This window comes from Vigna unguiculata, chromosome 10 (assembly GCF_037176805.1).
Source record: "Vigna unguiculata cultivar grain cowpea cultivar isolate G323 ecotype 2 chromosome 10, ASM3717680v1, whole genome shotgun sequence".
In the NCBI taxonomy this organism is placed as follows: Eukaryota; Viridiplantae; Streptophyta; class Magnoliopsida; order Fabales; family Fabaceae; genus Vigna; species Vigna unguiculata.
This window is the reverse complement of record NC_140801.1, coordinates 48,295,884-48,317,964: the sequence shown is the minus strand read 5'-3', so window position 1 is coordinate 48,317,964 and position 22,081 is coordinate 48,295,884.

Here is a 22,081-nt window from a genome sequence, read left to right as displayed (position 1 = left end):
TTCATATATTAAATCATTGCGAGAGATTCAAAATTTATTCAAAATATATTATTTGATATTATTTCAGTTTATACAATAATGAGGTGTCATGATGACTGTTATAACTCAGTCAAAACAAATGATGATTAACATAATCAACAAGATATTAAGATATAAGATTGATTAACAAAACCTAAAAGATAATCATCTAGACAACTTTCGCCCATACATACATACGTATATATATATATATATATATATATATATATATATATATATATATTCCTAATCTTTTATAAACTACTAAGAAATTTCAAAAAAAAAAAAGAAAATTTACTATTCTTATTACGATATCACAAATTACGATTTTCTCAAATATTTATAAGTTAAGCAACTTTATTTTATCTCTCGTTTTCACAAATATTTAGAAAATACATGCATATTCCTAATCTTTTACAAAGTACTAAAAAATTAAAAAAAAAAGTCAAATTTACTATATTTGGGTTTCGATCTCACTAAATTACGATTTTGTGAATCCTCTACGATTGTAACCATTTATTGATTTTAATTACCTTGTGCAACACTACAACCAATTAATTAAGATCCATTTTTAAATCAACATAAAAAAAAAAAAAAATCAAACAACATGATTTCACACGTAGAGATGTTGTTGTACCCAATTGAAGTGGGACCGCTATGATGCAACTTAATTAAGATTTAAGTTGCTCATAATTTTGGATTCTTTAAATTAAACTTCTGATAAATTATTTTGCCTATTGAGTATTAAAAAATTGTACATTTTTCAATCAAGTATTCATCGATAACAACATGAATTAAGTGTTGTCTTAGGAAGTAGGAATGTATTTAGTCTTGAGAGATTTTTACCATATGGTGACTTTACATTAAAAGGTGTAGCATGGGAGAGGAATAGGACATTTATGAGTTAAGAAGAATAACATGGTATTTGTAAAGGAATATCTATGATTTATCATCTAGACTTTGTGGTCTAGAGTACTTTGTTTGACTGCAGGTGTAGTGTTTAGCTTCTACCAATAAATATTCACTTAGGGATACCTTTCATGGACTCAACATCATTCATACTAGAGTCATTAAGAAAGTTGTTGTAGGTGTTTAAATAAGATGGAAAGCTCTATATAAGCATGTGTACGAAGATAGATTTTGTGAATTGAGTTTTTAGTGGAGGATTTGTGTTTTGCTTTAATGTCGTAGTAAATCAATTTAGTGACTAATTATAATTTTTTATTTATAATAGTGGACACAAATAAAGCATCGCAAAAAAAGGTATTATTTTTGTAAGACCCGTAAAATTTAAATAAGTAAATAAATAATTATGTAATAAATACGGGTAGTGGAGCCTTTATGACACTTAAAGTTAAGGTTTATGACATGGAAAAGTACTAGTTCAAGGGATTGAGAGTACTTTATTGGATTGAGAGGACTTGGATTTGAATATCATATGCATGCCATTTAGGCGTTATTTTAAATATTTAATTTTAGTAATAATATGTTTCTCGTGAAGAGGAATAATATAATCTCATACTTATAGAAATTATCAAGAAACATGAATTGATTTGATGTTTACGCATGGATTTGGCATTGGCATGGTTAGGGGTTTGATCCTTGCTAGAACCAAATTAAACTTTCTTTTTTGCCAAATTTATTTTTGGTATGAAATTGAAGGGACAAAAGAACCTTAGCTGTGTGAGAGAAACTAAGGAGGCTGAGAAAAGTAGTGTAAAACAACCATTGAATGATAATTATGCCTAGCTTAATGGCAAATTTTCGTTTTAGTCATTATGGCAATTAAAACTAGGCTTGAAAGTTGGGGTAAAGGGAAATTTAGTGAGAAAGGAGGACTCTAAGGAGACATAACTCTGCTGCACCGGAAAGTGGAGATTGAGAGTGAATTAGAGAACAATTTCAGAAGATTAGAAGCAAGTTGGAAGGAGTCAAGGGCTGGACTTTTGGTGCACAAAGACTTGAATAAATTCTAAGAATTAAGCAAAGAAACCAGGTTAGGGGAGCTTGACCACGTTTATTTATGTTTTTGAATAATTACATGAATTATAGCATGATTGTGTATGTTCGTTGCCGTATCTTATTTTTGGATTTTGTGTTTCTGGAAAATTCCCAAAAACCGCCTGGCGAGCGACGAACTGCCGCCAGGCGACGCATATGCTTTTGTGTGTTTTTCTGGGTTTCAAGTGGAACCGCCCGGTGGTGCTTGCTGTTCAACCCAATTCATGGTTTTCTGGATGAAAGGCCTGGCGGTGGTGATTGACTTGCCAGGCGACGCGAGCTTTTGGTTCGATTTTACTTTGTTCTGGGTGCTTAAAAACTAATATTGCGCAAGTACTGGTGTAGCGTCTGGCAGTGATGTTTGACCGCCAAGTGATGGCTACAAAACCAGTAGAGAATTGAAGCGTGTTGCGCCTGACGATAAGGGTTGTCCCACCAGACGATGCTTGTGGAAACAGTAGCATCAGAGGCACTTAGCGCCAGGTAACACGTGTCCCCCGCCAGGCGGTCTGGAAGCCTTTGAGCTTGGCGACTCGTGTGGAGCGCCAAGCGATTTTTGATGTAGCAGACATTGTGTTTTGCTTCCGTTGGATGTGTGTGGTCTACGAGACTTTGGGTGATATCTCAAGGGTCAGATGTTGGAGTATTCCTGGAGTTGTGGCTCAGGATGGAGGGTAATACGAGCATTCTTTGAGTTGTGGCTCGGAATAGCGAGTGTTCCAGCATGTGTTCTACAAGTGGTGGCTTGTAGGTTTGACAACAACGATAGCTTGAGATTATCAACCAAAGACGTAGAACATGGATTACATGGTGGTGGCCATGTGTGATGAGACCAAAGGATGGAGTTCCTTTAATATGTGTGTTTTGGTTGTCTAAATTGTTGCATATGTTTATATTCCTTTAGCTCACCCTATCTGCCTATGTTTGGCGATGATCGTGTACGCGGTACACGGGAGCAGATGATGTTGCAAGTGATACTAGTGGAGCGTAGAGCCGGAGTGTGGGCTAGTTGGAAAACTTTATGGCAGCATTTTATCATTTTTTTTAATGAATTTTAAGGATTTTCTTGTAATTATTTGAACTACAGAACTTGGCTTTATAATGAGACTGAGTTGATAATGTATTATGTTTAATAAATATTTGGATTGGATTTGGTTTTATCAGTGTAATAAAGTCTTAAATTCCCGCGGTTTTTGGGAAATGGTTTAAAATAAATGAAGTATTATTATTATGTTTTTGTTTTATTATTTAAATTCGTAATATCCAGACGGGATGTTACAATTTCTTCATTCAACAACATTGCATTTGAAACTAAATAAGTATTTATATGTTGTTAGCGTGCTCTGTTTCTAACAGACGCAAAGCCTGAAACTGAAAACTAATTTTTGGTTACAACTGTCAACACCCCCCTTAATCCAAAAATTCTAGGCTTGACATCCCAATCTGTTTTCTGAGCTTGTCAAACCTAGCTTGCTTCAGCGGCTTGGTGAAGACATCAGCTGTTTGCTCTTATGTATGACAGTAAAGTAGGATTAGCTTTCCTCTGCTCACTTGATCACGAAGGAAATGGAACTTCGTGTCAATGTGTTTACTTCTCCCGTGTAAAGTAGGATTTTTTGACAGGTTGATTGTTGACTTGTTATCAATGTTGATTTGAACTGGTTTCCTGTAGTCCAGTTTTAGCTCCTCCAAAACTACCTCCAACCACAACCTCTGACAAGCTGCTTCTGAAGCAACTATGTATTCTGCTTCACACGATGATAGAGCCACAACCTTATGCTTCTTAGAGCACCAAGAAATTGGTGCATCTAAGTATCTGGATAGGTACCTATAGGTACTCCTTCTCTCCACCTTGTCTCCACACCAGTCTGAGTCAGAAAATGCTTCTAACACAACTTCATTTTGCTCATCTTCCTTTGGGAGGAAAATTCCCCAATTGTAGTACCTTTTAGGTATCTCAATATATGCTTAGCAGCAGCCATATGGGGTGTTCTCGGGTCATGCATGAACCTGCTTATCATGCCCACTCCAAAGTTTAGATCTGGCCTACTATTACAAAGAAATATTAGTGAGCCAACAATCTACTTGTACAAAGTCCTATCCACAACTTCAACTTCCTTTTCTTTTGTCAGCTTTAGTCCAGGCAGCACTAGAACTGCAACCTCATTGCATCCTTCCATCTTAAATCTTTTTAAAATCTCTTGTGCATATTTCTTCTTATGTAGGAACACTCCCTTATGCGTGTGCACAAACTTTAGCCCGAAAAAGTAGCTTAGTGTTCCTAGGTCTGTCATTTCAAACTCTATCTTCATTCTCCCTTTAAACTCTTCAATTTCTTCTTCCATGCTTCCTGTAATGATCATATCATCAACATACAAGCATACAGTGAGTGTGTTTCCATGACTTGTCCTCTTCACATACACTCCAAACTTAACTGTGCATTTAACAAATCCTAGTTTGGCCAGCACTGCATCAATTAATTTGTTCTAAGCTCTAGGAGCTTGTTTAAGCCCATACAAAGCCTTTCTCGATCTATATACAAGGTGTTTTCTCCCCTCCTTCTCAAATCTGGGTGGCTGTACAATGTACACCTCCTCTTCCAATGGGCCATTGAGAAAGGCTGACTTCACATCCATTTGACTCATTTTCCAGCCTTTTGAACTGGCAACTTTTGTGACCAACCTCACGGTTTTCATCCTCGCTAGAGGGGTAAACACCTATGTGTAGTCAATTTCTTGTTGCTGCAAAAAACCTTTTGCAACCAGCCTGGCCTTGTGTTTAGCCACAGACCCGTTTGGCTTCAATTTGAGCTTGAAAACCCACTTCACATCAATGGGCATTTTATCATGTGGTAGATCAACCAGCTCCCATGTCTTGTTCTTCTCAATTGCTTATAACTCTTCTCTCATAGGATCCTTCCATTCCCTTATTTTCAAAGCTTTTCTCCATGTGATAAGTTTTGTGTCAGCCATTAATTCTTGATGAACCAAATCACCACCACCTGTAATTACACCATCACCATAAACTTCATGGCCAGCAAGTCTAGTAAAAGGGAACCTTATTCTCTGGGTTCTTTTATTGTCTGGAACAACAACAGTAATTTCAGCTTTGTCTTCCAAGACACATGGAACATGTGTTACCACATCATCCTTATTCTTCCAATCCTAACTTGCTGCCGCATCTACCACCACATCTCTGCTAATCACCAGTAAATTATTTTCTGGGTCATACAGCTTGTATGCACTTGTTGGATGGTATCCAATCAAAAAATAAATTTGGCCCGAGTGAGTCAACTCAGCTCACACGGGTTGGCTCATCACAAGTTGAGCTAAAAAAGGGTCAGTTCAATCTGGCCCGACCTACCATATGTTAGTGGGTTGGCTGACTTACAGATGTTTTGTTTTTTTTTACAATTTATTTTGTATATTTAGTGCATTACAATGAGAGTGAATTGACTTAATTTATTTTTTATAATAGTGGAATCAAAGTGTTCACTTAATTCTTTAAATATTATTATAAAGATAATGGTTAAAGATTAAAGTATAAACGTATATAACTTGACAAACAAATTAATTAAACATTCAAATTATTCAAATATTATTGAGCAACATTCTAGCATTTAAAAATATGAAATAGTAGACCTATGTAACTAAATTTTGCTCAATCCAATCCAGCTCAAACCCGTGATAAGTCAAGTTGACTCACGAATTTAAACCCATTTTGACATCTCTACACATTTATCTTTTGACTATCGAATAAGAACTAACTTAGTTTCTAGAAGGACCTACAACATTTTTCTCTTACTTTACTACGTTAATTTAATCGGTATTAATATTTAAATAGAAAAACATTTATTACAAGACTTATATATACTTGGTTTAATTAATAGTCATAGTTGTCTTCCATATACGAAATTTCTCACGAGCTTCATTCAATACTTTTGAAAGAAAATAATCAATTGTCAAAAAATATTAAATGGAAAGAAATATTAATTGCAATTGTCTTTATTATTTCTTCTCTTTAAGAGCAATTAAGATGCATGGTTGTTTTGAAACTTGATTTACGGAAAAATTAACTTTATCCACCTAAATATTAAATGTTCATTGAAGTCTCTTAAAGAAAGAATCTCTTAAAAGTCGAAAAGAGTTTTAAATATTACATTATAAAATTTAATTTAAATCAATTACGAGATGCAAGAAACTCAATTTTCTTTTTTTTAGGCCTATATAATCCAAGGCATACTAGTGCTAAAATCATTCATATTCCAAGTAAAGCACTTTCATTCATCTCAAACTAGAATTAGAAGATGTGTTAGTGTTCAATGGATGAAAATGGAACTCACTTTGCCATGAAAATTGAAAGGAGGTGATTGTAGACCATGATTGAAAGCTCATATATACCTCATGTGAGTGACCACAAATATCATTATGCACTCACTAGGGTGTTCATGATCTTTGAAACATGGCTATTTTGATCTTTTCTATTTTGTGGTGAAGTGAGTTCCATTCAAATTTGAGACTAATTTAGCATCTTTTCCATTCATTTTTCTAACACTACATATTTGAATTTAATGGTCTTCTCTTGAAGCAATTTTAATTTTGTTATCTTAGTTTTCACTTCATTTTATATGTTTATCATGTCAAACATTGACACTCTAGCTTTATATCTGTGGATCTAATTAGGTTTAATGTTAAATCTTGATTAACTTTTTTACTTTAAACCATTTTGGTTTTCTCCTTTGTTTAGGGCATGATCTGGATCTGAAATTGGGATTGAGGAGATCTTAGAGTTTGTTGAAAACTACACAAAGCGTGGACAAATTCAACATGGTTCGTGGATAAATCTGGGCTTGCATTTGTTTGTATTTAAAATACACGTTTATGAGATAAGTAGTTTTAAGAAAAAAATAGGAAAAAGATCAAAATCAATTTAAATTAAAACTTAACAATATTTATTTATAGTATTTAAATTAGATAAACATCTAAAAAGTAGAGAAAAAAGATTCAAGAACTAAATAAACTTCTGCCAGCTTCACTATTTCTCCTTGCGTCACAATTACGAAACAAAACTTTACCGGCGGTGGAAACAAAACTTCACCGGCGGCCTTCACCACCGGTGGAAACAACCTATATAAAAAGTATAATAAAAAATATAGAAACCATGTTTAAGGGTTTTGTATTGTTTTAGGCTTTAAAAAAACCGTAAAAAATCTCAATAAATGAAATTATGATACAAATTAATTCATCACACCTGCAGTAACGATCAATAATATACACCTATCAAATGAATTTATGATACAAATAGAAAAAATTCCAACGCTGAAAAAGATGAATATGTAATAATATAGAGCTATCAAAAGAAACATTTTTGTAATAAAGAAACAAGAAACAGATTACGCGATAGCATGTATGAAGAAGATTGAACGAAAGAACAGAAACCTTGTTGGAATGAGATGACAGAAGATTAGGGTTTGAGGAGACGATGGTGCTCCCTTCACTCCAATACCAAAAGATCAGAGTAAACTCATCTCCCAGGTCATGCAAACCCTTGATGTCGTGGAAACACTGTTGTTACGAAACCATAGGTATCCATGAACTAGCAGAAGAGGTTTACCATCATATCCTTTCAGATTTGGAGTGCAGAGAACACCAACTTCCTTTCGATACCCTATCGGAAACCTAATTCAGACAGTTTCTGTGTGAAGGAAAGAGAGAAGGCTTTGTCTCTGTGGTTCTGTGGTTGCAGGGTTCTGTTCCGTCCGAGAGACCATCGTTTATATACACGGTCTGAATTTTCAATTTTCAAAAGCAAATTAATTCATATACTAAATCATTGCCGCCAGAGATTCAAAATTTATTCAAAATATATTATTTGATATTATTTCAGTTTAACAAAAACCTAAAAGATAATCACCTAAACAACTTCCGCCCGTACACACACACGTATATATATATATATATATATATATATATATATATATATATATATATATATATATTCCCAATCTTTTATAAATTACTAAGAAATTTCAAAAAAAATAAAATTTACTATTCTTATTATCGCAAATTACGATTTTCTCGAATATTTATAAGTTAAGAAACCATATATTTATCTCTCGTTTTCACAAATATTTAGAAAATACGTGCATATTCCTAATCTTTTACAAAGTACTAAGAAATTTAAAAAAAAAATAAAAAAAGTCAATTTTTCTATATTTGTGTTTCGATCTCACTAAATTACGATTTTCAATTTTCAATTTTCAAATTACGATCGTTTATATACACGGTCTGAATTTTCAATTTTCAAATGCCGCCTGGAATTCAAAATTTATTGCCATATATTATTTGATATTATTTCCGTTTATACAATAACTAGTATATCGAATTTTAAAATTAAAAATTATAGTATATTTATTAAATTAATTTGAAATTATTAAAGTATAATTAAATTTAATATATATTTTATTTTATAAAGTTCAATAATAATATTAGTCGATTTTATGATAAAAATATATATAAAAATATATTTAGGTTATTTATATATATTTTTAATAAAATGTATTATATATATATAACTATTTTAAATAATATATTAAAATTTAGTTAATTAAAATTAAGAAATCAAATTTAATTTTAAATGAAATATTGAGTAAAAAATGTAGAAAATTATAATAGTTGATTCTCTAATAATAAAAATGATGGACGATATAGAAATTATTGAGTAGACTTAACAAAGATACAAACGTTAGACGATACAAAAATTGTGTAAAGAGTAAACGATATAAAGCTACAAATGATAGATCGTGCATGTAAATGTAATGTTTAATTAGTCAGATAATACTCACTCTCTTCATATGTGTCAGTTTGGTACCCACTTTTAAAAATGTGTCAATCGAGTCCCAACTTTTGAAAAAATGTTTGAATTAGGTTCCTTCTGCTCTTGGAAGTCATTTTAAATATTGATACCGTTAATGACGTTAATATACTTTTTTTCTCAAAGGGGTCTGATTGAGACATTTTTTCCAAAGTTGGGACCCAATTGACACATTTTTAAAAGCGGGTATCAAACTGACATATCCGAACAAAAGTGAGTATTATCCGACTAATTACACCTAAATATAAATAGTAGATTCTTTAAAGATACAAATGTTGGACTACAAACAAAATATAAATAGTAAACAATCAAAACTTACAAAATGTAGACTATGTAGACAAATATAAATAGTACACTATGCAAAAATACAAAGCTTAGACGTCTGGTAGACTCCTCTATTAGAGTTCTACAATTCTTTTGGATTTTGAATTTCAAATTTTAACTTTGCTCCCATATTTTATAGCTTTTAAAATTTAGAATTTAAATTCAAACTTTATTACTATATATTTTGAATTTCAAATTTAACAATATATATCCTAATTTAGAAAAAAAAAACTGAAATCGAGATCATTAATGATTTTTATATCTTTAAAAATTTTAAGAATGTACAATTTTAACTTGTAATGATATTCCAATGTCTATGTCATAAAAATTATTTTTTAAATTATTGTTTAAGTTTGTGTAAAATGTAAAAAATATGTCAAAATTATTTAAAATATTTAAAAATTCATATTTAAATTTTACAATTATTTATTTATTATTTTACACCATATTTTAATTATTTTTACTATTATTATTATATTAGGACTAATATATTAATATATTATTACATTATTAAGAACCACGGGCTTTTGTTCCTAAATATTATATTACTTGTTTATTTTCTATATCATATTTTTAACTTTTATTATTTTTAATTGTGAATATTAATGTATCTATAACTATATATAAAGGGGATTCCCTCTTTTGTGTCCACATTTCATAATTCCAACTTTACTCTTTATAATTTAATTATTTATTAAATTTTTAAAAATTAACGGTTACTTTTACAAGTTTTTATAAAACTATTTACTTATCTCCTTCTTCTTTTTTCTCCTACTATTCATCAACAATTATTTTTCTCATATTTTCTCCATACATTTCACTTTAATTTTTATAAATATACTTTTATTTTGTTCATTAACTTAATAGCATTATAATATCATCAATTATTAATATAATTCAAAAAATGCGTACACACAGGCGCTATCGCGCCTGCTAGTTTCTATTAAAAATTTTCAATTTATCATTTTTCAGATTTTGATAATATATTAAATACAAACCTTTCTTATAAGTTAAAAATATTTAAAACTTGTTTAGAGACATTATAAGAATCTATTAAAAAACCTACACTATGTTTTTTTTATTTCAAAATTTAATTTTTATTGGTATGTTTTTTGTTTAATTAATCAAATAGTACCTACTTTCATTCGAAAGTTTCAGTTTGGTAATCGCTTTCAGAGAAGATGTTACTGTATATATTTTGAATTCCAATTTTCACAATATATGAATCTTAATCTTGCAATAATATTGAAATTGAAATAGTTAATTATTTCCATATCTTTAAAAATTTTAAAAAATTATAATTTTTATTTTTTACCTTATATTTTAATTATATTAATATTATTATATTTTATATTTACATTATTACATATTATTATATTTTATAATATATTATTATATCGGTCATCAAATTTTTTGAATATTTGAATTTATATATTTTTATCAAAAAGCAAATGTAATAAATGTTCTTCAATTTCAACTTGAAGACTTTACTCAATTAACTCAAAAACTTCAAACTTGATATGAAAAAAAAAAAAAGAGATCGTAATCTATCTAATTTAGTTTTCCCTTCATGAAACTTTTCTACTATGTTGATAAGATTTCAACTTATGTAAGAAATCATTCACCACTTCAAAACTTTGATAGAGAAATTGATTCGTTGAAAATTGAATGAACGTGAAATGGAAGAGGACAAAGAAAAAACTTTAGAGAAAGAAAAAGAAAAATACTTGCATGTCAGTGAGAGAATGAAAGTGAAAAAAGAAATCCTTAAATAAACACATAACCTATTTAAAAACATTCACATATTAGTTCATTTAAAAAATATATATATTAAAGCCTCATACTTGTCTTATTATCTGATTTGTGAATTATGTCTATATTTAATAGTTATTTTTGTTGAGATAAGTAAAAATATGTAACATTAATAATAAATTATTAAATAAATGCTTTTTAATTCATATTCATATTTAATATATCTTTTATATCAAAGATATGTTATGGGAAGGGTAAAATTATTCATGGTTTTATAATCAATCTTTGTGTTTTTTTATTTAATTAATTATTAATTAATGAACATATGTGTCGCGTAGAAGGGAAGAATGTGCCAATGAAGGAGGCCAATCATCTTTAGACTATTATTTAATTCAGAAAAGATAAAATTATAATAACAATTTCATTACTTTTATTAAAAATCAAGATGATAAAGATTAAGGACTTTGATAGTTATCTAAGTTCTTAATCTATTTATATAATGGCATAAGAGTTTCACTTTTTTAGACCATAAAGTGTTTTTTTAATAAAGTAGTTTTAAAAAATATTAAAATAATATTAAAAACTAGTAACCTAGTAATGCAACAATAGAAAAACACAATATTAATCATAAAAGAAAATATTGATATTTTTAACGTGGGAAACCATTTCAATATCAAAAGTAAAAATCCACATACACAAGTTAGTAAATCAATCTCTACTGAGATCAAATATGGGTACAAGAAAGTCAAATAAAAAACACAAGCAAGTGTCTATAACCATCCATTCCATCAAAACAATAATGTACTCAAATATAAAGAATAAAGAAAGGGAAATCCATAATAAAGCAATAGGCGAAATTGATTTCTCTAACCTCAAACCTCTAATGTATGATCCCAATAATCAAAATAAAGAACCCTATGTTACAATCCTTTTGTCAAAGTTTCAGCTTGATCCAACGATTAGCGAAACATGAATCACAATTTTACTGAGACGACTCTGTGAATATGCCAACAAATTATCTCTCTTTTCCAAGGGCTACGAAAATAAACCTCTCTTGACTATCCAACTCCAACAACTTAGTATCCAAAGCATCACGTATCCAATGATACCTCACATCAATTTATGTTTGGACCTAGAATGAAAAGTTTGATTCTTACCAAGATGAATAACACTTTGACTATCCACCAATAATGAATCATTGTTATGCACAAAACCAAGCTCCTGCAAGAATTTCTTCAACAATGAAAATTCATTGCATGCTTTTGTAATAGCAATGAACTTTGCCTTTTGTAGTAGACAATGCTACACACATTTGCAAGCTTTATTGCCAAGCCAAAGCCCCCCTAAAAACTTAATCAAATGGACCAAAGTGGGTTGGAATCAATGTCTTCATCAATATCTAAGTCGGAGTAAACCACTAAAGTAGGTTTATCATCTCCAAAACAAAGCTTCAAATCACTAGTATCACGAAGATACCCTAGAATCCATTTCACAACATTCCAATGTTCTTTACCTAGATTTGACAAAAATCAACTAATTGTACCAACATGTGCAATATCGGGTCTTGTACATACTATTGCATACATCAAACTACCCACCATAGATGTATAATTAATTATGCTTATATATGTCTTCTCAACTTCATTTGAAGGACTTTGTTTAACGCTTAATTTAAAATGAGTAGCAAGAGGAGTGCTCACAGCTTTAGTATTTTCCATTTGGAATCTCTACAACACCTTTTTTATGTAGTGCTCTTGTGATACCAAATCTTCTTTTCTATTATATAATATGAGATACTTATGCCAATAATCTTTTTAGAAGCTCTCAAGTTTTTTATGGCAAAAGACTCGCCAAATGTCTTATTTAACTTGTCAATTATGGAAATATTTTTGTCAACAATAAATATGTCATCAACATACATCAATATGATAATAAAATCATCATTAGAGAACTTTATAATAAAGTTACAAAGATTAGAAGTAGTCTTTTTGTAATCTTGTTCACTCATAAATGATTCAAACTTCTTATATGTCTTGGAGTCTGCTTCAAACCGTATAAAGTTTTCCTCAACATACACATATAATATTCCTTGCCTTCAATAAGAAAACCATCATGTTGTTTCATGTAAATTCTCTTTCTCCAAATTAACATGAAGGAAAGTTGGCTTCACATCCATCTGCTCAACCTTTGAAAGAGTAGCAACTAAACTTAAGACAATTTTGATGGATGAAATTTTGACCATGGGTGAGAAAACCTCATTAAAGCCTTTCACCACTGATGTGGCCTTGTACCTTGGAGATGTAGATTAACATCTTGCTCCATCCTAAAAATTTATCTATTCTTTAAAGCCTTTTTTCCCTTAGGCGTTTTCACTAAGTCATAAATGTGATTATCATGCAAAGATTTCATTTCATCTTGCATTGCATATCCAACTACTGTTGTTTTTTTTTCATTGTCTAAAGCCTGTGCAAAACATTAAGGTTCCCCACCACCATTAGTCAATGTTACATAATCATTAGAAGGATACCCGGAAAATGAATTTATCAGCCTGTTGGACCTCTTGATAGGGACTTGTGGTAATTCAGGTGTATCACCAAGATCATCATAATGTTACTATTGAGAATCATCAATGGGAACCTCAACTCAATCTCTAACCCATTGATCATCAACATCACCATGTTGCTCATCATCTTGAGCAATAGTCTCAACATTTTCTAGATTCTAAATTCTGAATAGGAAACCACATCAGATTACCATTAATGAGATTTTTTATCTTTCTCGTGTGTAGTCTTTTCTACATTGTTAATGTCCTTAATGGTTTAAGCTTCCATGAAATGCACATCACGACTTCTGACTAGCTTCTTCTCTAAAAGATCATACAACCTATAGCCAAATCCATCATGACCATAATCAATAAAGATACATTGTCTTGTCTTTGTGTCTAACTTGGATATTTCATCATTTGGAACATAAACAAGTGCCCTATAACCAAAAACACGTAAATGATCATGGCTAACATTCTTGCCAAACCATATTTTTCCCAGCACCTCAATACTCAAAGCAATTGCAAGACTAAGATTAATAACATGCACATGTGCAAGCAATGTCTCTCCCCAAAAGTGGTTAGACAACTTTGCTTCAAAAATTATACATCTAACTCTCTCAGCCAAAGTTTTGTTCATCCTCTTTGGTAAATCATTCAACTAAGAAGTTTTTGGAGAAGTTCTGTCATGTTTGATACCATGTTACTTGCAATAAAAATCAAAGGGTCCACGATACTTACCATCATCATTAATACTAATGCATTTCAAACTCTTATTTGATTGCCTCTCAACCAAAGCATGAAATTCATTGAACTTTTCAAGTACTTGATCTTTTTTGATGAGGTGCATAGACTGAGATCTTCCTATCAATAAAAGTAACAAAGTAAAGTGCACCACTAAACAACTTTACTTTCAGTGGGCCACAAACATCAAAATGCACCAATTCAAGCCATTCTGGTTTCCATTAAAGAGGATCCTTCTTAAGGGAATGGTTTATTTACCAGTCATGCAATGAGAACATTTCTCTAATTCTACTCTCTTTTATCCCAAAAGCATGTCCTGTTTTGCTAAGCAATTGAACCCTTTCTCACTTATATGACAAAGCCTTCAGTGTTACAAATATACTTCAATATTTTGTTTAATTGGCATTTTAACTTGAATAAGGTGTTCTAAATAATATCTTATATATGACACTATTATAAAAAGTGACAGTTTAAATTATACGTAGATAGAGGTATAGCGCTGAGAATTTAAATGAGTGATATTTAAACCATATTCAATAGTCTCTTACATTGAAGCTTATATAGCTTGACTAGCTACATAATTTAAATTTATATGCACGATAATTAAATAAGTGACTTTGATTCTATATATGTAATCATATATGAGTAATATAATTGCACTATTTATGTCATTCAAATTTTTATCTAATATTTGTTCTCACTTTACTCTTTCATGTTTTTTTGTCTCTTCTTCTTAAGAAAATGATATAAAATTGTTAAATATGTATGCATGATACCTCTGTATGTTGAACATTTGGTTGCTATAGTAAATGCTAGATTTGTAGTACTACAATGGAACATAAAACAATCTTCAAAGGACAAGAGTCATCCTTGATAACATTACTAGATGGAACCATAAATACCTTTATCTCTAGACCAATTACTATTAATTTCTCTATCTTGACCACTACTACCTATGTTGATATTATACACCATATTAGAGTATTAAATTCTTTGAAATGATGTAATTAAACTAAATTTTGTAAAATACCTATATAGATGTGTATAATTATAAATATGCATTTTGTGAACGAGATTATCAATAAAGTGAAATGTGAATTATCAATTAGTCATAAGTAAAGGAAAATGATATAATGACTACTCATTTTTGACAGCTTATCTTACTACATGACATGGCATGACTTTGGATATTCTTTATTATTTTTTTTCCACACTAGCATTAAGGAAATAAAACTAAGAATGGACGTTTTGGTTGAAATTAAGAGTGTGCTATGTTTTATTTTTTCTTTTCCCCCAAATCAAGATAGAGAAGACATGTTTTACTATTCTTCTCCTTTGCAATCAACTTCTCCCTTCTTTACATTCAACCAAACAGAACACATAAAGCTCAAGGTTGTCATTATCATTACTCACTGCTAGAAGCTTTGTCGGGGCTAGCATAACCTTCGTACACCCCATCTCTAATTTGCTAGCTAGTAGTATTTTTCATAAACAAAAAATTTACAATACTTTCGTTTTAAAACTTTTGTTCTTACAACTTCCTGTTGAATAATTTAATTGCTTTGTATGAGTTGGGTGGTGATATGACATTTTCTTAGTTTTGGGGTTTCATTTGTTTGGGATTAAAGTTTATTTCTTGATTTTGATTTTCTTCCCTTTGAAACTGCATCATTTATCATGATAAGGATGACAAAATGCTTACTATTACCAAAACTTGTAGAACAACCAGGGTTTTAATCAAGCTAAAAGAGTGAAATGTTTTGGTTTTAAGTTTAGTATGCATAATGTAGTTCACAGGTTTCAAGTTGTTGCTTCACCACATGAAACCCATCTAGTTGTTGGTTCTCAAGTGAGTATTCACCAAAGTTTCACTCCACATCGAGTAATATGAAGAAGAGAGCAGTAGAAAAGTATTATAAAAATAAAGAGTTGCTTTTGAAATTGTCACCATAACTCAATAGGTCTCTTGAGTGTATGGGGGGCTTGGATAGTTGTGTGTCATTGGAAGGTTTGCAATTTTTGCCAAAAAAAAAAATTGTATTATGAAGGGTTTGCAGTATTAGGTCCACGAAAATTGCACTATGAAGAGTTTACAGTTTTGATCCATAAAAAAATGTTCTTGAGTGATAATACTTCTTGTTGAGTATTTATGGATGTATGGCCTTGAGGTGTCGAACACGTTAAATTTCCTATGTGTTTTTATTTATATTTTACTGCTCTTATTTGTGAGTGTGCTTTCGCTTGAAGATAATATTTTCTTAGTGTGTGATTTCCCAACACTAATCTAGTGTGGTCTTTGATCTCAGGGTGATATGAGTGAAACACAAGTTTCTATTTTTATTGTTGTTATTTTTATTCTATTTTTGATTTGTATTAGAATTAGAAATGTGTTTCTTTTGCTCAGTTTTGTTTTTCGGTACTATTTAATTTACGGGTTTCGAAAGTTTTTTTTTTTGGTTTGCATATATCTTGACGAAGAATTGAATTTTTTTACAAAACTATTAATTAGATTATGATTTAATCTTTTTATGGATAATAAATTAATTGGAGTATAATTCAAAGTTGAGTTTTCCGTAGAAAGATAATTAAGTTTAAGGAAAAAAAGACTTAATATTTAGTTGAGAAGAACAATAATTTTTTTTATTTTTATTAATGATTAATCTTAAAATAAACAACTATGCATGTTTGTGAAAAAGTTGAGACTTGAAAACGAAAAAGAGACCTGAGACTTCAAGATACTTTCGAGTTTATTTTCTTGACCACCATCACAAGGTTTTATTGTTTTAATTCATTCTTTTTATATATTTATCTTTATTAGTGTTTTATGTATTATAATATTTTTTCATATAAAAAATATATAGATATGTCAACTAGAAAATTTGAATCAGGCTATTCAAATATCCAAAAGAAAAGAAGAATTGAGACTTTAATTGCATCACAAAAAGTGGTTGTAAATAAATTTGAACAATTTAAAATAAATGAAGATATTTTTGGTTTTTTTATTTAGTGTTAAAAAATTAAAGTCACTACATTATACATTTTTAAGGAAAAATGCTTAAACCTTGAAAAATCTTTAAAACATGATAATTTGTAGGATATTGATGGATTTGATTTTTTTTAGATATAAATATCTTAAGAGAAATTATAGGTTTGAAAAATGATAAACCAATTGACATTCTTAATTATATAAAAAGAATAGATTCTTTTCCAAATGCATATATAGCTTATAAGATAATGTTAACAATTATGGTGTCAGTTGCTTCACCTGAAAGGATTTTCTCAAATCTAAAGATAATAAAAATTTATTTAAGATCAACCATGTCTCGAGAAGATTAAACGGATTAGTCTTATTATCTATTGAGAAAAAAATGTTAAATAAAATTAATTATGACAGTTTAATAAATAAGTTTGCATAAAAAAAGTCAAAAAATAAATTTTAAATAAAAGGTCTCATTTTTTAAGTTTGCTTTAAACATTCCAAACCGTTGAGTCGCCCTAGAATATAATTAGTTACTATGATGACTAATTATTTTTTGTCTTTCAAATTTGTTGTTAAATAATGATTTTCTTGTAGTGAAACTTGCTCTTTTAAATATGTATATCTCATAAATTTTAAAAATTTAATTTACTGATTAAATATAACATGATTTTGAAAAGGTGTAGTCTTTGAAATCACGTTCAATTTGGATTTCAATAATCATGCAAATAAAATAACTAAAATTAAATCTTCCAATTTTAATTACTCAATTTCAATTCTAATTTATAGGGGTGTCAAAGTGAGTCAACTTAGTTAACACGAGTTGGCTCACCACGAGTTGAGCTAAAAAATGGTCAGTTCAATCCGGCCCGACCTACCATATGTTGGTGGGTTGACTCACTTACAAATGTTTTTTTTTTTGCAATTTATTTTGTATATTTAGTGCATTACAATGAAAGTGAATTGACTTAATTTATTTTTTATAATAGTGGAATCAAAGTGTTCACTTAATTCTTGAATATTATAATAAAGATAATGGTTAAAGATTAAAGTATAAACGTATATAACTTTACAAACAAATTAATTAAACATTCAAATTATTCAAATATTATTGAACAACATTCTAATATTTAAAAATATAAAATTGTGAATCTATGTAACTGAATTTGTCTCAATCCAACACGACTCAAACCTGCGATGAGTCAATGAGTTTAAACTCATTTTGACATCTCTACTCATTTATTTTTTGACTATCGAATAAGAACTAACTTGATTTCTAGAAGGACCTACAACATTTTTCTCTTACTTTACTACGTTAATTTAATCGGTATTAATATTTAAATAGAAAAACATTTATTACAAGAGTTATATATACTTGGTTTAATTAATACAGTCTTAGTTGTCTTTCATATACGAAATTTCTCGCGAGCTTCATTCAATACTTTTGAAAGAAAATAATCAATTGTCAAAAAATATTAAATGGGAAGAAATATTAATTGCAATTGTCTTTATTATTTCTTCTCTTTAAGAGCAATTAAGATGCATGGTTGTTTTGAAACTTGATTTACGGAAAAATTAACTTTATCCACCTAAATATTAAATGTTCATTGAAGTCTCTTGCAGAAAGAATCTTAAAAGTCGAAAAAGAGTTTTAAATAATACATTATAAAATTTAATTTAAATCAATTATGAGATGCAAGAAACTCAATTTTCTTTTTTTTAGGCCTATATAATCCAAGGCATACTAGTGCTAAAATCATTCATATTCCAAGTAAAACACTTTCATTCATCTCAAACTAGTATTAGAAGATGTGTTAGTGTTCAATGGATGAAAATGGAACTCACTTTGCCATGAAAATTGAAAGGAGGTGATTGTAGACCATGATTGAAAGCTCATATATATCCCATGTGAGTGACCACAAATATCATTATGCACTCACTAGGGTGTTCATGATCTTTGAAACATGGCTATTTTGATCTTTTCTATTTTGTGGTGAAGTGAGTTCCATTCAAATTTGAGACTAATTTAGCATCTTTTTCATTCATTTTTCTAACAGTACATATTTGAATTTAATGTTCTTCTCTTCAAGCAATTTTAATTTTGTTATCATAGTTTTCACTTCATTTTATATGTTTATCATGTCAAACATTGACACTCTAGCTTTATATCTGTGGATCTAATTAGGTTTAATGTTAAATCTTGATTAACTTTTTTACTTTAAACCATTTTGGTTTTCTCTTTTGTTTAGGGCATGATCTGGATCTGAAATTGGGATTGAGGAGATCTTAGAGTTTGTTGAAAACTACACAAAGCGTGGACAAATTCAACATGGTTCGTGGATAAATCTGGGCTTGCATTTGTTTGTATTTAAAATACACGTTTATGAGATAAGTAGTTTTAAGAAAAAAATAGGAAAAAGATCAAAATCAATTTAAATTAAAACTTAACAATATTTATTTATAGTATTTAAATTAGATAAACATCTAAAAAGTAGAGAAAAAAGATTCAAGAACTAAATAAACTTCTGCCAGCTTCAACATATCTTGAATTGCAGAAATCAAAACGTGTGAACCTTAAACTTGTAAAGTTTTTTCTAAATGTTGGTCCTTATCAGAAAGTTGTATATGAATGAATTGTGTAACTGACAGCATAAACATGAATCATATTGTTCCGATCTCGGTTCTAGTTATAGAATTGTTGTCAATTCTCGTGTATTTGAGATATTGTCCCCTTTGTAACGTATCTGAAATATTATTTGCTTCGTAAAACTATACAAAACATAGACAGATTCAAAATGGTGCGTAGATTAATCTGGGCTTGCATTTGGAAATACTGTGCTAGGAGTCATGTTTTCAACATATCTTGAATCGCAGAATTCAACTTGTGAACCATAAACTTGTAAAGTTCTTTTTTCTAAACGTTGGTCCTTATCGGAAAGTTGTATATGAATGAATTATGTAATTGAGAGCATAAACATGAATTATATTTTTCCGATCCGAAGTCTAATGACAAAATTTGAGTTAGTTTTTAATCATCGACCTAAATTTAATCATATAAGGTATTGACATCACTCTCAACCCAAAATCTTAAGACAATGAATTGATGGATGTTTGTTCTTATATAATGTTCTACTTTGTCATTTTTAATCGATGTGTAACTTAGACTCACTTGTCGGAACCGTATATAATATAAGAGTAGCAATTTTGAAAAAATAATGTTGCAGAATATTGTAGTATTTTAAACTGAAGTTTAATCCTTCTCAGATGTTAAAGAATTGTAAATTTAGTTATTTACCAAACTGTTGTGAATTTTTATCACACTATTGTACAACATTCTGTAATCAACAGAAAAAATAGTGTTGCTGCTGCATGCTTTGTATCTGTCAAACACCTATTACATTTATCAGATGATGGTGGACTTTGTTTGGGGTTTTCCTTACTCTGGTACATTTATCGTATTTTACTGTTATTTAAAAGATTAAAAACGTTTCAACGCGGCTTTATCTTCTATATTTATTTATGTACTCGGTTTTCAATAATTGGAGAAACTTGGTGCTAGTATCCCACTAATTTAAACAATATATGATGATACATGAAGTATAATTGAAAATATATCTAATTAATAATTTCACGTTGCAAAATCCAAACACAACTCAAACCATGAGATGATTCTTCCCCATCCATGGAGTTGCATCATGATATATCTAATATATATATTAAATATTTTAAATTTATAAATTTTAACGTAAAATTTAAATTTGTTTTTATCATTTTGATAAAATTTAATTCTTAAACTAAAATATTATATAATTATAATTCTATTAACTTAATTACCTTAAATTTTATCAGCATGTGAAATGATATTTTAAGTTATTTAAACTCAAATGTCATCTAAAATACTATTTTATATATAAAAAAATAATATTATTTAATTAAAATGACTATTTATATTTATATTTTTAAGGTTCAAAAACAAAAATATATCAAAAGTTTAAAAATAAAAATTTATTAAAATTTGAGACAAAAATAACTTTCAATTTTGAGTGTAATTTAATTAAAGTTTTAAGAAAATCCTAATAGTCTAGACTAAATACCAAAACATAATTAATGTTTAAATTATTTTTTATTGAAAACTAAAAAATGATTGTATTTTATAAAAAATTAATCTCAAAATGTTTTAAAATTCCAATTAACAACACCAACTAAACGTTTAGACAATCAATCCAAGGATGGCATAAGAAAACTAGAGATGTCAAAATGGGTCACAATTCTTCATATATTGGTGGTGAGCATATCAAGACATTGGTTCTTGATTTTACTATGATTGTCATCTCATGGGTTACTTAAAATTTATTTAAATATTTGAATACTAATAAATAAATAATTTTTTTTAGGTGAGTTGGTGAGCCAACCCACTTAACCCACCAACCCGTGGTGAGTTGAGCCGAGTTACAAAATTTCTGGCTCACCATAAAGTGAGCCGAGTTGGGTTAACTCATTTTCAACCCGACTCGTGGTGAGCCAACCCGTGTGGGCTGGGTTGACTCACTTTGACATGTCTAAAGAAAACAAAAGTTATAACTTCTTTCTTCAAATTAATTAATAACCAAACTTTTAGACAATGAATCCAAGGTCGGCATAAGAAATCAAAAGTTATAACTTTTTTCTTCAAATCAGTTAATCATTAATTGATTTGAAGAAAGAAGTTATAACTTTTGTTTTCTTATGTCGACCTTAATTGATTTGAAGAAAGAAGTTATAACTTTAACTTTTGTTTTTTTATGCCAACCTTTGATTTATTGTCTCAACGTTTAGTTGGTGTTGGATTTATTTTAATATATATATATATA